Below are 16,703 nucleotides of genomic sequence, written 5' to 3'. Positions count from 1 at the left end.
CAACCAAGTCACAAAACTGTTGGTTTTTTAATCCGGGCAGGTATTCACGCTATGAGTGAAGAATCTTCAAAGACTGCACCCTCAGTGGGGTGGCATTTCAACAGCGTCTACATAAACTTCTCTCTCTCTTTCAGAGGAGGAGGAGGGCAGTGCCTTAAGATTTGCATGGTGCTAAATCATGACCCTAAAAGAACAGGGGTGACCACAACAATTCCAGCTACTATCAAAGCGTGAGCATCATGGAATAAAAATCTGCATGTGACAGTCTGACTGCAGATCCTGGATGAACGCCTCCAGCCCAAATCCCAATTGGTTTCAGAACTAGAAGATCTAGAGTTGACATCATTTTCGCCATCCTACGAGTGCAAAATGAATTCCATGAACAAAACAGACCACTACAGACTGCCTTCATTGACCTCAGTAAGGCACTTAACCACATGAACAGAGATGGACTGTTTGACCAACGTACCAGCATGATCTCTTTTCATGAGGACTTCATGGGTAAGGTCAACTTTGGAGTGCAATGTTGGAAGCCTGCGAGTTAGAAAGTGGGCCCAAACAACATGCTTTGGCATACAAAAGGTTCTGCTATAATGCATGTTTCTTGACGCAAATTGGCTTTAACACGATTGAAGAATTTAGATCATTATTTGCAGAGGGCAAACTTTCCTTAGCTATATTGGTTATAACACGATTCTGACCCTATTAGCTTAAATGGCGCTGATACTGAACAATTTTCTTATAACGCGGGATCGCACAAGGACCGAACTATCGCATTATATCAGAGCCAACTGTATTCTTTTCTTTGCAGTTGTCATTTGCCTTGCTGTCATCTACAAGTGGTGTCAACTTATGTACCAGAACTGACAATAAGCTGCTCAGTCTTGCTCACCTGAGATCCAAGATAAAAGGTGCACCAAGTCTTCACCAGAGAATTGCTCTCCACTGATGGTGTTGCACTGACACACCATAACAAGAAACTCCTTCAGCAACAAAGGGACAGACACACTCACACCTGCGAAGAGTTTAGTGTGACCATCAGGAAGACAAATCTCACAATCCAACACATTGTCCTGTTGCCATCTATCTGCACTCTCAATGAGTCACAAGAAGTTGTTCATAGCTTCATATATCTAGGCTCCACAATCACCAGTAATGTGTCAGTTGATGCCAAAATCAACACACACATTGCAGAAGTTGCAGCTGTTATGTCTAAGCTGAGTGAGTGTATTTGGAACAACAGCAAACCAGACTGACAGCATCAAACTGCAAGTCTACCAAGCCTGCATCCTCCTATGCTCCTCCCAGGCAGGTCTAGGAAAACATATGCTTAGAAGGAGAAAGGGCTCAACAATTTCTACCTTCTCTATGTCAGACACACATTAGCACCTCTTGTCAGGAGAAGATCACCAACTCAGTGGTCTTGCAGTAGATCACTTTCATCAGCAATCACTCACAGCAAACCCAATGTCGTGTGCGTGTCTCAATTTTATTCAGTGGATGAATGACAGCCTTTCAGCCAAAGACCTTCTGAACGGCAAAGCCTCAACTGGGCTAAAACTTCCTGGGCGTCCATACCTCTGCTACTAGGAGACCTGCTCGTGAGATACGAAATTGGCAGACCCTGATGCTTAGAAATGGGAGGCAGTCACTGACAACCATGACCTCAAGAAGCTCATTGTTTGTAGGATATTGAAAGAGATGAACAAGCAAGGAAGAGCCGGCTGCTAAAAAGCATTCAAAGAAAACAGTGAATCCTATACCTTCTCCATCAGACAATGTGGCAGGAACTGCCAACCAGAGTGAAGATTCCTAATACGCAGGACATGGTACTAACAAGCATCTTATAGGGAGGCAGGCTGCCACTGCCTCTTCAGAGAAAACATTAGTGACTTAAAGAGTTACAATCACTGGAGGCTAACCATTCAATACCATTTCCTTCAGATTTCAAACTTAGCTAAGGTGTTCTTTTTCATATTCTCATGCAGCTATCAGTGTACAGTAAAGATAAAGTTTACAGAAGCATGAAATATCAAGCTATTTAAATAACAGAGTCAAGAGTGTGTTGCTGGAAAAGCACAGCAGGTCAGACAGCATCTGAGCAGCAGAAGAATCGATGTTTCAGGCACAAGCCCTTCTTCTACTCCTCGGATGCTGCCTGACCTGCTATGCTTTTCCAGCAACACACTCTTGACTCTGATCTCCAGCATCTGCAGTCCTCACTTTCTCCTATTTAAATAACAGTAAAACAGATACAGGTGAACGTGTTCAAGCCACATCTGACAACAGCTGCTCCAATATAACTGTTCCTCATGATACACAAATGACAGAATTCAGGTAGTTTTTGACTGCTGTGGGAATGGAGCCCACTCAACAAACAGATTCCAGCGCAACAACAGGATCAAACCTCCACAGAATGAAGACACCTCAGAGCAAATGAGTGTTAATTGCCAGAGGGATGGCAGTCCTGAATTGGCCACCTCCAGAGACACTGCAGTTAACAAATTAATCAACATAGATCTCATCTCTACAACACAAGGTGCAATTATTTTGGAAACTCTGTGGCAAATCCAGTACTGCGGGGTTAATTTCTTTACATGATTTTCATGTCCAATGGCAAACTGGTGTTTGAACTGACCTTGAACCTGACATGATAATGACTGAAGTGGTACAAATCAAACAAACGACAGTTTCCTTCTTATCTCACGGAAAAATAATATTCGGGCTTGGATCACTTCTGTTAACAATAACATTCACAGTAGCTTGTTGACTTTTAATCAATGCAGGGCATACAAAATACCTAAACAAAAGTCAGATAAAAAAACTAAAATTTAAACTGAACATGCAATTTTAATTGGAACTTAATTATCATTTTTCAGACCCTAGATGGCAAGACTTTGTTCAGCCAGTTATTTAAAGAACAGTTCTTTGCTTAATCTCATAAGCAATTTCTGAACAACACCATGTGGGCAGCACGGTGGCACAACAGAGACCCGGGTTCAATTCCCGCCTCAGGCGACTGACTGTGTGGAGTTTGCACATTCTCCCCGTGTCTGCGTGGGTTTCCTCCGGGTGCTCCGGTTTCCTCCCACAGTCCAAAGATGTGCAGATCAGGTGAATTGGCCATGCTAAATTGCCCGTAGTATTAAGTAAGGGGTAGATGTAGGGGTATGGGTGGGTTGTGCTTCAGCGGGGCGGTGTGGACTTGTTGGGCGGAAGGGCCTGTTTCCACACTGTAAGTAATCTAATGTTAAAATCCTAACCTTGAATAAGAAATTGTGTAAGCTTTAATTTTGGTATTTCATTTAAATTCTAAAGCAAAAAAAAAGTATAGCAGAGTACCAGGTAACTGTTGAGGCAAATAAAGAACATTGGGTGAAATGCTGAAGTGAATAATGCAGATTTGTAAAGCAGTTATGGAAACATTTTATAGTACTGTATTCAAGTGTAATTGCACACTCGAGTCAATGATAAGCTAGGAAAAGTACCTAACAGTGAAAGTACATGCCTGATGCTGGCTTGAAGAGAAAAAGATGACAGACAGACCAAAAGAGTAATGCAGTGAACTCATTCAAAGAAATCTGAACCAAGAGAGGAATTGCATTGTTTTGACAAAGAAAAATCTTAAGAGCCATAACATCCCCAACATGTACATAAACAGATAGCATGCTGCAATTTGTAACTTGGCTTCAAATTGCTAACTTCAGTAAGTACATTCTAAACATCATCACTCACTATACAAGTTTACCCCCTTTAAAGCTGTGATATGGTACTGCTGCATTCTAATTTATGATGCTAAATGAATGCTAAATTATTTTGAAACCAAACTGATGCTTACTCTGATAATAACAAATCAAATTCTCTGTCTCTCTCCCCCTGCAAATACCATATCTGCAGAGGACATTGGCATCATGGTTGTTCACTGAATTTATAGTTCGTCCTTGATTATGTTGAGAAAGGTACTCAATAGTTTACCACTGCCTTCTGGGACAAGTTGAATTTTCTTGCAAAAGCTCTAATGGTCCAATTGAAATGTTGTGTAATTTTCTTTAAACAAGTTTACGTATAAAGTATATCTTTGTAAAGAAATTGTTGCCTCCTGCAGTGTGACAGATCAATAAACTCACCTGTTCTACTGTCCTGCCATCAGGCACATGGGAAGGATTTTAGTGGCTGATAGACAACCTGTTTGGCCACATTACGAATGCACCTTCTGTAGCCATCAGGTTTTGGACCTGGACTCGAAACCAGAACTTTGGACCCTACCACTGCACCACAAGACCGTTACAAAAAAAATGCATCACTGATGCCCACATAGCAAGACATTAGCAGGTGGTATTCAGCAAGTTCTGAATGGTTCTATCCTTTAGTGTTTTTTTGAAGCCAAGGATTAAAATAATTTTCAGCTAATTCTAATGTAGCACTGAATTTCTGCCGTGTAAATTACAGCTGCTTCTTTTAAAATTATGTTTATGCAACTGATTACACCTACTCCAAGAAAACTCTCCCCACAAAATATAAATCCCAATCTACTTTGCCCCTCTAGGGCAACTATATAGGTTGCCACAAAAGGCAGAACCAAAATCCGAAGCAATTTTAAAAGTTTGTTCCTTATGTTTGCTCCCCATTTTCTCCCTTTAAAATAAAGACTTTATAAAAAGTGGACAGTTCAATGATGAGCAATGATTTTAGAATGGATAAACACTGAATGAAATGAAAGACTCACAGCTATAGGCAGAGCAGGGGAAGTGGGGAGGGATGGGCATTGATCCACAAGAGAGCTAACGTGAATTCAACAGAATCCAAACAAACTGGTAAAAGTTGACTGAAAACTTACTGAGCTTAAAAATGTGTTGCTGGAAAAACGCAGCAGGTCAGGCAGCACTAAAGGAACAGGAGAATCGACGTTTCGGGCATCAGCCCTTCCTGATTCTTTGATGCTGCCTGACCTCTGCGCTTTTCCAGCAACACATTTTTAAGCTCTGATCTCCAGCATCTGCAGTCCTCACTTTCTCCTCCCTGAAAACGTACTGACACAAACAAGTCTTTAACAAACCAAAAACTGGAAGTGTCAGTGATGAATTAGAAGCCCTGTGCAGGAAATTTTCTGCACTACCATCACTGAATATATTTGATTCAGATAAAGCAGTATTTGCCAAAACTTTATTTTATTGAGCAACAGCCTCATAAGGCCTACATTTCAATACACTGAAATGTCATTAGCTCCTACTCACATCTGCTATCAGCATCTGCCTCACTGAAGCAAGATGATACTTTGGAACAGAAATGATTACACACATGCACCCCCAACCCGATCAAAAAGTCACAAAGGGCATTACATTAAAATTGGTTTACCAGAGGTAATAAAATCAGCTTTGCCTAGATGCATTGATAGACTAACGTGTGTACTCGATTTCTCAAAAACATCAAGTCAATAAACCTTTCAACCAAAATAAACCTTAAGTGAGATTGCCAAAGCCTTGTCGAGATCAGGAGTGAGCCCTCCCTCCCAAATGCAGTTGTTTGCCAAAGATAAGCAAAGTCAATAAACTTAACTATACAAATACATTACTGCGAATACAGTTAGGCCCCAGTTGTAAAGGTGGATTCCAATGTGACAAAATTTGCCTCATTTTTAAAACTGGTTGCATTGTGCACTCTACATTAAGTTCTCCAATTTCAAATAACCTTCCCACCCATCCCCTAACTCCCTTTCCAGTTCCGCCTCCTCCCTTCCCTTCCAGCAATCAAACAGATTCATTCCTCCAACCCTTCTTTCCAGCAACCAACCAGATTCATTCCTCCCATCAACCAATTAGGTTGTACCCACCACCTGTATTAACCTATCATTACCTCACAATTCCACCGCTCTCCCCACCCACACCCCACCTTGTCTGAGCTCCCTCCACCTCTGGTCCTGAAGAAGGGTTAGACCCAAAATATCAACTTCTCCACCTCCTGATGCTGCCTGGCTTGCTGTGTTCTTCCAGCCTCCTGTTTGTCTACTATGTTGTGAATGGCAGCAGCCATGTTTGCATTGAAGTATTCCTGAAATGCACACAGTCTTTTACTTCCTCCTCTCAAAAAAATGAAGATAGAAGCTGCTAACTTGAGACAAAAGAACCCCATTCATAACTTTACAGTTCTCAAATTATATTAAGATGATTTGAAATAAAATGGGAAGGGGGTCATTTTAAACAGCCAACAATTCATATGCTCATATGAAGTCCTTTGCCAATACACCTTAGGCATTTTGCTCAGTGTTGAAAATAGTCTTAATTCTTGATGCTCCCCCTCGATCCCCATAACATTCAAAACACAGTGGACACTCCTCCTTGTCATCTCTCCCACTTTGTTCTGTAAATATCATGTTTAACTGCGATACACAAATGAGAAACAGCATAATGTCAGCAAGTGATGCAATATCACATGATCTTACCCTTTCCTGCCGCCTCATGGCAAGACAAAGACACAGTAAAATGTTTCTGAAATTAATTTTAATCGTCTCTTTACCTCAGCATTCTCCAAGTATCCTTTAGCAGCACAATAACACTGAAAGTATTACCTGGTAGCAGCAAGTGTAGGATCAAATATGGTAGGATTTCTTTCATAACCAAAGATAAGTAAAGCAGTTTGCCGGTTCCAATCATGCATAAGTGTGATGAAACTGGCAAAGGTTTCAGAAATATTGCACAGCATCTGACCTGACTATGAAGACAAGCAGTGAGTAGGTCAGTGTCCTACTGTTTGCAACAGGAGCTGTGAAGACAGTATCTTAACCAAACAAGCATGTGGAGATTCAAATGCTATAAGAAGGTTTAAAATTTAGTAACTATAATGTGATACCATAGCATTGCCTCGCAGTCCAAGTTTAATAATCATACACTGCGAAAAGAGGAACATATCGGTAATTTGACAAACTACTGTTCAGACATGCAAACAGAGATTGTGACAGCTTAAAAGAATGTATCAGGTCAGATTTCACACTACCCTACAGTGTGAAAACAGGCTATTTCAGCCCAACAAGTCCACACGCAGCCCTCTGAAGAGTAACCCACCCAGACCAATTCCCCTACATTTCCCTCTGACTAATGCACCTCACACTATGGGCAATTTAGCATGGCCAATTCATCTGGTCTACACATCTTTGGACTATGGGAGGAAACCGGAGCACCAGGGGAAACCCACACAGACACAGGGAGAATATGCAGACTCCACACAGACAGTGGCACAAGGTGGGAATCGAACCCCGGTCCCTAGCACTAAGACAGCAGCGCTAACCACTGAGCCACCATACCACCAAGTGTTTGCTGTTGGATTCTCTGATGAAACATTGTCTGACCACTTGTAGTTAAGAGATGATATAAATTTAACAGAAGTCATTCAATCAAGCAGACAAGGTGAGGTCAAGTTGTAAAAATCGATAAATGATCAGGGTAACATGGAGAATTCCACTTCAACAAGTTGGCTGTTTTTACGAGATGTTAAGCACAAAAGCAAAGAGGAAGATGCAAAAACCACAGAGGGAGGAAGAAATTACCCCGACTAACTGTCGCTGAGTAAAAACACAGGTGAGTAGTGACTGGCCAAAGAGGATGAACATCATTTTTACACGATTTGGAGATGATGGTATTGGACTGGGGTGGACAAAGTTAAAAATCACACAACACCAGGTTATAGTTCAGCAGGTTTATTTGGAAGCACTAGCCTTCGGAGCGCTGCTCCTTCATCAGGTGGATGTGGAGTATAAGATCGTAAGACACAGAATATACAGCAAAAGTAAACTGTCACACTGTAAACCTTTGCTGTAAATTCTGTTTCTTACGATCTTAAACTCCACAACCACCTGATGAAGGAGCAGCGCTCCAAAGGCTAGTGCTTCCAAATAAACCTGGTGGACTATAACCTGGTGTTGTGTGATTTTTAACATCATTTTTACAAGAAAGATGACTTCAGAGTTTCACAGCCAGGCCAAAGGTATGCAGGTTAGGTGGATTGGCCATGCTAAATTGCCCATAGTGTGAGGTGCTTAGTGTCCAGGATTGTGAAAGCTAGGTGGATTAGCCTTGGTTAATGGGGGAGTTACGGGGAATAGAATGGGCTGCTTTTTAGAAGGTTGGTACAGACTCGATGGGCTGAAAGGGCTCTATCTGCACTACAGGGAATCCATGATTCCATGAAGCTCTCTCTCTCAGCAAGAGGCTGGTACAGTATAAGTAGAAAGAGAAGACCTCAAAAGATCTTGAGATCCATGATATAGAGGATATCACTGATATGGAGACCCCTTTCCTTAGAAAGATTTAGAGACCAAGCAGAAGCTACAGAAGAAACAAGACATACTTTAACTTAGACATGTGTATGGCAGTGTAGGTTTTTTTCGGAAAGTGAACCACAGTTGGAGAAAAGTTCTCTTCAGCGATTTCAAAACAAAATGGGCCAGGTGATATGGAAGTCAAGGTCACACAACAACAGAATTCAACCTTTCAATATAAAGAGAGAAAGCACAGAGCTTAAGCATACACCTCATCTGCAGAATAAAGGAACTGGAAAGCCAAGAAAATGAGTCAAAAGATTTCAGAGGTGAATTGCCACAGTTGTTCATTGACTCAAAGCTGGAGACAACATACATACATTTCTCTGTATTCTAAAACAAAGCCGGTTTGTCTAATTTTTTCCCAGAAATGTTCCAAATTGACTCTTGCCAAAGGTAAAGAAGGAAACAAGGGGTTCACGCACCTGTAAAAGGACCAAAAAGCTGGTGCTCGAGGGCAGCTGCAGTAGCAAAACCCAACAGACCTACCAGAACCTGCTCAAATCTAATGCAAAGCAGGTGAGCACAAAGCTCATATAATCATTTGTGGTCAAGACATAGTATAATTATGAAAATATTAAATCTTCATGAAAATGGGTACCAAGTTTTTTTTGGTAATTACCTCGTGATGAAGAGTCTAAGTTGCTCACACTCTTCACTGCATAGTTTGGGAGATTTTGTTTCAACAATTGAGCCGTCAACATCACATCAGCATTAGAAATCTTCCAGGGACCGCAGCAAGTGTCTATTGAAGACTGGAGGGAGTTATATATCCTGATTCATGGGTCTACTCAGAACATGACACTGGAGTGGAGTGTGAACTATGCGTCAGTGTTTACAGGAATTCAATGACGATCAAGGTCCTTTGACCTAATGTGGATGCATCCAGTGTCAGAGTGGACAAAGAAGATGAGAGCAATCAAGGACATTCCACCTCCTCATAACTTGACTGAACTCCAGATATTTATGGGATTGATAAACCAAGTCATCAATGAGCTATAATGTCAGCTATTAAATTGCAGCAATACATTAAGGAGAAAAGGGCAACAAGGGGGAGAATAGGGCCCCTCAAAGATCAGCAAGATAGCCTTTGTTTGAAGCTGCAGGAGATACGGGAGATATTAAATGAGTATTTTGCATCAGTATATACTGTGGAGAAGAACATGGAAGATATAGAATATGGGGAAATAAATTATGACATCTTGAAAAATGTCCATATTAAAGAGGAGGTGGTGCTGGATGTCTTGAAACGTACAGAAGTGGATAAATCCCCAAGGACCTGATCAAGTGTACCTGAGAACTCTGTGGGAAGCTAAGCAAGTGATTGCTGGGCCCCTTGCTGAGATATTTGTATCATCGATAGTCACAGGTGAGTTGTTGGAAGACTGGAGGTTGGCTAACGTGGTGCCACTATTTAGGAATTTGATAAGGAAAAGCCAGGGAACTATAGACGAGTGAGCCAGACATTGGTGGTGGGCAGGTTGTTGGAGAGAATCCTAAGGAACAGGATGTAAATGTATTTGGAAAGGCACGGTCTGATTGGGGATACTCAGCATGGCTTTGTGCATGGAAAAGCATGACTCACAAACTTGATTGAATTTTTTTAAAGAAGTAACAAAGAGGATTGATGAGGGCAGAACGGTGAAAGTGAACTATATGGACTTCAGTAAAGCGTTTGACAAGGTTCCCCATGGTAGACTGGTTAGTCATGTCAGATCACATGGAATACAGGGAGAACTAGCCATTTGGATACAGAATTGGCTCAAACATAGAAGCCAGAGATTGGTGGTGGAGGATTGCTTTTCAGACTGGAGGCCTGTGACTAGTGGAGTGCCACAACGATCAGTGCTAGGTCCACTAATTTTCATCATTTATATAAATGATTGTGATGTAAACATAAGAGATATAGTTAGTACATTTGCAGATGACACCAAAATTGGAGTTGCAATGGACAGCGCAGAAGGTTACCTCAGATTACAACGGGATCTTGATTAGATGGACCAATAGGCGGAGGAGTGCCAGATGGAGTTAAATTTAGGTAAACGTAAGGTGCTGCATTTTGGAAAAGCAAATCATAGCAGGACTTATACACTTAATGGTAAGATCCTAGGGAATGTTGTTGAGCAAAGAGACCTTGGAGTACAGGTTCATAGTTCTTTGAAAATAGAGTCACAGGTAGATACAATAGTGAAGAAGGCATTGGTATGCTTTCCTATATGGTATGCTTTGGTCAGAGCTTAGAATACAAGAGTTGGGAGGTCATGTTGCAGCTGCATAGTACACTTGTTAGGTTACTTTTGGAATATTGCATGCAATTCTGGTCTCCTTCCTATCAGAAGGATGTTGTGAAACTTGAAAGGATTCAGAAAGGACTTTCAAGGATGTTGCCAAGGTTGGAAGGTTTGAACTATCAGGAGAGGCTGAATAGGCTGGCGCTATTTTCCCTAGGGCGTTAGAGGCTGAGTGGTGACATTATAGAGGTTTGTAAAATCATGAGGGGCATGGATAGGATAAACAGACAAGTTCTTTTCCCTGGGGTGTGGGAGTCCTTAACTGGAGGACATTGGTTTAGGGTGAGAGGGGAAAGATATAAAAGGGACCTAAGGAGCAACGTTTTCACACAGCGGGTGATGAGTGTATGGAATAAACTGCCAGAGGAAGTGGTGGAGGCTGGTACAATTACAGCATTTAAAAGGCATTTGGACGGGTATATGAATAGGAAGGGTTTAGAGGAATATGGGCCAAGTGCTGGCAAATGGGACCAGATTAGGTTCAGATATCTGGTCGGCATGGACGAATTGGACTGAAAGGTCTGTTTCTGTGCTGTATATCTCTATGACTCTATAATACAAACTGCTAGGAAGAAGCACACATAGGTCCTTTGGAGAAACTCAGATGTTGACATCACCCAATATTTTAGCTCAATATGACACAAGACTACCCATCATAATTGCTGCAAATCAATTTTCTACAGAACTGGGAGGTGTACTCTTTCAGATAAAGATTAATTGAAAGTGTAGGTCAATTTATTACACATCCGGTTCCATGACAGACCCTGAACAGTGATAAGGAAAGACTGATTAGATGCTACACAAACTTGTGAAAGTTCAGCAAATTATGTTATTGGTCTTTAATTCAAGATGGAGATAACCAAAAACCCTTAACATTGCAAAGAGTTGACAAAAGCACCATCATAAGTACAATGATTCAGATTGAAGATAATGTGATTTGATGCAAACTCAGGGTATGTTCTAGGAAAACAGCAGATGCTTTGTCACATATTCTCATGGCCAGGCCTGAATAAGGTGATGTAATTTTCGTTAAAGTGGTGGAAACTTTTACATCAAAGAAACTTCCAGCTCTTCCAGCAATAATTCAGCAGCTAAATGAAATCAGAGATGGACAGAAATCTAATAAAGAGTATGTTCAGGTCAGACAATACTGTGCTAACGCATTCTCAGACAGTATCGTGAATTCAGTGTGGTGAATGTTTACTTCTTATAACGAGAGGTCACTTATTGAGAGTCCTCTGAATATCACCAACTGTAAAGAGGACATCGGAGTATCAGAAAACATCAAGCCATAGCAACATATTCTTTTGGTGGCCAAGTCATAAATTATTGGAAGAGATTATATCAGGCTGTATTACTTGTAACATTTATTGGCGGGAGACAGGAGTACCATTGATATTACCATAGGAACGTCATGGGATGGACCCCTTGGAATACAGGTACAATGATCGAATAGATGGAAATCAAGGTACTGCAGAGCACGCACTGTCCAATAATTACATCGCTCAATGAGATCTTTGCAACATATGAAGTCCCAGTGGCCACAGATTGCCACTGAGTGCTTTAAAGAGTTCACAGCATCCTATGGATGTACCCAAACTACAAGCTTACCCTCAAGCCAATGGAGAAGCTGACTGAGGAGGGTAAGAGTGAAGAGTGAAGAAGAACGATAACATTTAACTTGGACTTCTGAGGTATCATTCAACTCACTCCAAAATAGTTTAGCTTCATGTCAACTCTTCATGGAAAGACAGAGAATCTATGCATACTATGGGACAAAGTGCACAAGTTTCACATTATCTAATATCACCTGATTTTATTCACTCTTGGAGCTTCATGGCAAGATGAAGCTTGTTCTATGTTTCTCAAATAACGTTAATGTTTTCTTTACCTCAGCAAAGTCTTTAAATATTCTTTAACAGAAGACCAAAACTGTCAGAAGATGCATCCTAACATAACTGACTTTGCCTCATTCTCTTTCAATTAACTTTGTAGCGAATGGCAGCAGCTGTGCTTGCACTAAAGCATTCCTGAAGTCCACGCACATTCTTTTACCCCCTCATAGAAAATGACAGAAATTCAAAGAAACAAAACCCATTCATAATTTTAACAGTTCTAAAATTATGCTAAGAGGATTTGGAAAAAAACGATGGGGAGTGAGGTTATGGTTCATGTAAACAATAGTAACCGCGTGTGCGCGGGAGAGAAACTTGAAGCCGGAGTGCACACGTTCACACACAAAACTGACATTTGAGAGGCAAAAGAAAAAGTCCTTTTAAACAGCAAGGACTTGGAGGCGGTGTGCTAAAGTCGCACAGCCGGTGCACCTTACAGTCCGCCTTCTCCCCCTGCCCTCCCCGTGCCTCTAATCTGCGCAATGTATGTTAAAAGGTCAAGTCCTCATCCCTCTCCCTCCCTATCCTCAGTTCACCTCCCCTAACAACCGAAAAAACGCCGGGACACTTGTTTGAGACTCTTCCCACCCACTATATTAGACCAATGATGAGATTATGCTTCCGCTCGGAATCTACGTCCTTTGGCAATTTAAATAATGCGATGCCTAAAATAACTATCGTTCCCCTGTCGCTGGAGGGAGAAAGCCGGGGGGAAGAAAAAGCTTGCTCCGCTTGAGGTTTGCACGGCGCGAGTGAGCACGAGCCGCTGGCCCGGATCCGCGAGCCGGACCCAGCGTTCTATCCGCGTCACGTTCCACGCCGCTCTGCAACAGCGGCTGCAAAAGGATACACTGTATCCCAACTAATGGATACACAGAGAGAGCAACTAATGGATACATTGAGGGAGAACCCAGCCGGGACTCCCCGAACAACTCAGCACAACACCCCATATGCCATCACTGCGCACTGCCAGTGAAAACCTGCTACAAATTATTAAAGCCCACAGGCAGGATACAAAATAACACCGCTGGCAATGCTTAAATAGAAATCCTGATGCATATTCAACACTGCAGCCGCCCCTCAACTTTTGCAAAGAGGAAAAACCTCTCTTCCTTCCCCCCCACCAAACACACCCCATGCCGTTTCCCCGCTCTGTTCTCCACCCCCCCATTGCGCTCTCACTCATATCACACACAAGCTTTTGGCGCCATATTAATGACGTACTATATTATTTCCATCATCAGCGACCTTCGGAATCAAATTGCTGAACTAAAAAAACCCTTTGCAGGCCAAACTCGGCCAACAACGGAAAAGACATCAAAAGCTTGACGATTTTTTTAAATCGCCAGATCTCCTCCTTTGCTTCCTCTTTTCTCCGTACTGTACTCCCCATCGTCCTGCTTTTCTTTCCTTCACAATTATTTACAACCCCCCCCCCCATAACGAGCCCAAAACGCTTAAAAAGTATTGAAAGAGGACAGTACCTGCTGTAATATTTTTGTGTGTGTTTGTATTTGTTTTTTTTGCTTTAAAGCTGGTCTGTTGAGGTGAGACTGGATGGAAATGAAGATTTTTTTTTGAATGTGGAGTTGAAGCAGCTGCAGTAGCAGATTGTGGCTCCCTCTATCTCTCTTTCTCGCTCCCTCTTTCACATATGCACTGACTGACGTTGGTCCTTATGGTGGAGTTGGTTGGGTGAAGGAAGGATTTTGTCTTCTCTTTCTGTTAGTCCACACTTGCTGCCAGACGAGGGAGCAGTCTCATGTCTTGTCAACAGCATTACTGTAAGTCTCCTTTGCAACCTTGCTTTCGTTTTCCCAAACAAAATTCTAAAGCTCGATGCCTTGTTTAACGAACGAATTTCAAAAATACACTGAGGAAGGAGGGTAATTTTAAAATGATACAGTTCTGTTTATACTAAGTACAAACGAAGAAATTTGCATTAATGCCATTCACAATGCATTTTTCAACATTAATTGCTTTTCACCAACGCTAAGTGAGATCAGGAGTTTAATTGTTCAGTGTCTTAGCTTTCCTGCATGTTGAAAGGCATGGTCAGTTAGGATTACATTCTGTGCAAATCTAGCAAAATGTTAGAAAAAATCGTGAAGTACGAATTTGTGGCCAGAAAATGTGCTGTGTATGAAAGAAGAGCAATGACGGTAATGTGGGTTTTTTTCACTGTCACCAGCAGTGCTGTCCAGGTTAAGTTGGAGGACATGACATTGTTGAGAAGGAGGGAAATACTGGTATTGTATTGCATCGGGTGAGGGAAGAGGAAATGTTGGCATAAACTTAATGTGGCGGTGCCGGTGTTGGACTGGGGTGGATACAGTTAAAAATCACAACACCAGGTTATAGTCCAACAGGTTTACTTGGAAGCACTAGCTTTTTGAGCGCTGCTCCTTCATCAGGTAGCTAGTGGAGCAGGATCATAAGACACAGAATTTATAACAATAGAGCATGGTGTTGTACAACTGATGTGACATATTGAACAGCCTAGATTGCAATCAAGTCTTTCATCTTCTGGAATGGATTGCAGGTTTCGATTCATTAATATGTAAATCCAAAAACTTCTTTCAAGTCACATTCCCTAGATAACTTAAGGTTTTATTTTAAAAAGTGACATCTCAGCTCAGACAGTGCATTAAAGGTGTGACCTTAGAGTCTATGTATTCCAATCTAAAGTCAGACAGGGCTTTTGCCCGAAACATCGATTTCGAAGCTGCTTGGATGCTGCCTGAACTGCTGTGCTCTTCCAGTATCACTAATCCAGAATAGAGTCAGACTGGTCCTGTTTCCAAAGTAGGAATTTATAAAATGTCACATGGATTCACTGCTTACAGATTGTGTGCTTTTTGAACAAAATCGAATGTATCTGCAAATACAATTCTGCGAATGCAGTTCACCCCATAGACTTATATGTGTGTGTGCATGCATGTGAGGGAGACAGAGTGAGAGTGTGTGTGGGAGAGAAGGAGACAGTGTGAATGTGTGTGTGTGCATATGAGAGCATGTGTGCATGTTTGATAGTGTGTTCATGAGTGTGATGGGGTATATGCCTGTGAGAGGGTATGCAATGTGGGGGGAGTGTGTGTGTGCCTGAGAGAAAGCGTGTGTATGAGAGAGGGTCTGCATGAGTGTGTGAGTATGTAAGAGTGTATGTGAGTGTGTGTGTGTGAGAGAGAGAGTGTGTTTAAACATTGTGGGGTCACGTAGTGTGACATGAACCCAAGATCCAGGATGGCCTCAACCTGGAAGACCTGAATGTCCATGATCTTGGGGTTACCGTCCTCCAAGGCAGACTTCGGGATACGCAACAATGCAGAGTGGTCGAGCATAGGCTGATAGCCAAGCTCGGTACCCATGAGGATGGCCTCAACCAGGATCTTGGTTTCATGTCACACCACAAGTGACCCCATAACACTTATACACTCTCTGTCTTGGGTGTAGATTTGCTCAATGAGCTGTAGGTTTGATATCCAGATGTTTCATTACCTGGCTAGGTAACATCATCAGTGGCGACCTCCAAGTGAAGCGAAGCTGTTGTCTCGTGCTTTCTATTTATATGTTTGTCCTGGATGGGGTCCTTGGGGTTTGTGGTGATGTAATTTCCTGTTCGTTTTCTGAGGGATTGATAGATGATATCTAGATCTATGTGTTTACCTCAACCTGAGCTACAAACCTTGCACTCTCTCTCTCACACGCACACACAAACATACACACTCTTACATACTTGTGTAGACCCTCTCTCACACACAGTCTCTCAGGATACACACACACTCCCCCCACAACTCATGCACACACCCTGTCATAGGCATGTAATGCATCACACTCACAGTCACACACACTCTATCAAGCACATGTGCGTGCACACACACTCTCCCTCTCTCACATGCACATACTCTCCCTCTCTCTCACACACACACACAAACACACATATACACACCCTCTCTCTCACCTGCATGCACACACACATATAAGTCTATGGCATGAATTTGCATTTGCAGAATTGTGTTTGTAGATACATTCTATTTTGTTCAAAAACACAATCTGTAGGCAATTAATCCATGTGAAATTTTATAAAATTCCTACTTGGGAAATATAACCAGTCTGACTCAAAATTGGAATACATACAGACTTTAATATCACACCTTTAATGCATTGTCTGAGCTGAGTTGTCACTTTTCTCATAAAACCTTAAAG

The 16,703-nt window shown here is 41.9% G+C and overlaps 1 protein-coding gene across 1 annotated transcript in view; it reads right to left on the bottom strand.

Annotated features, from left to right (window-relative positions):
• Positions 1-14,224, bottom strand: part of jade1 (jade family PHD finger 1) — a 136,051-nt gene extending 121,827 nt beyond the window's left edge. Inside the window, exon 1 of the mRNA XM_072584067.1 lies at positions 13,982-14,224. The gene's annotated coding sequence lies outside the window, so the exon portion shown is untranslated. The remainder of the gene's footprint in view (positions 1-13,981) is intronic.
• Positions 14,225-16,703: the final 2,479 nt, after the last annotated feature.

Source organism: Chiloscyllium punctatum, chromosome 14 (genome assembly GCF_047496795.1).
Source record: "Chiloscyllium punctatum isolate Juve2018m chromosome 14, sChiPun1.3, whole genome shotgun sequence".
Taxonomy (NCBI): domain Eukaryota; kingdom Metazoa; phylum Chordata; class Chondrichthyes; order Orectolobiformes; family Hemiscylliidae; genus Chiloscyllium; species Chiloscyllium punctatum.
The sequence above is the reverse complement of the archived record's forward strand: the minus strand, read 5'-3'. Positions and strand labels throughout refer to the sequence as shown.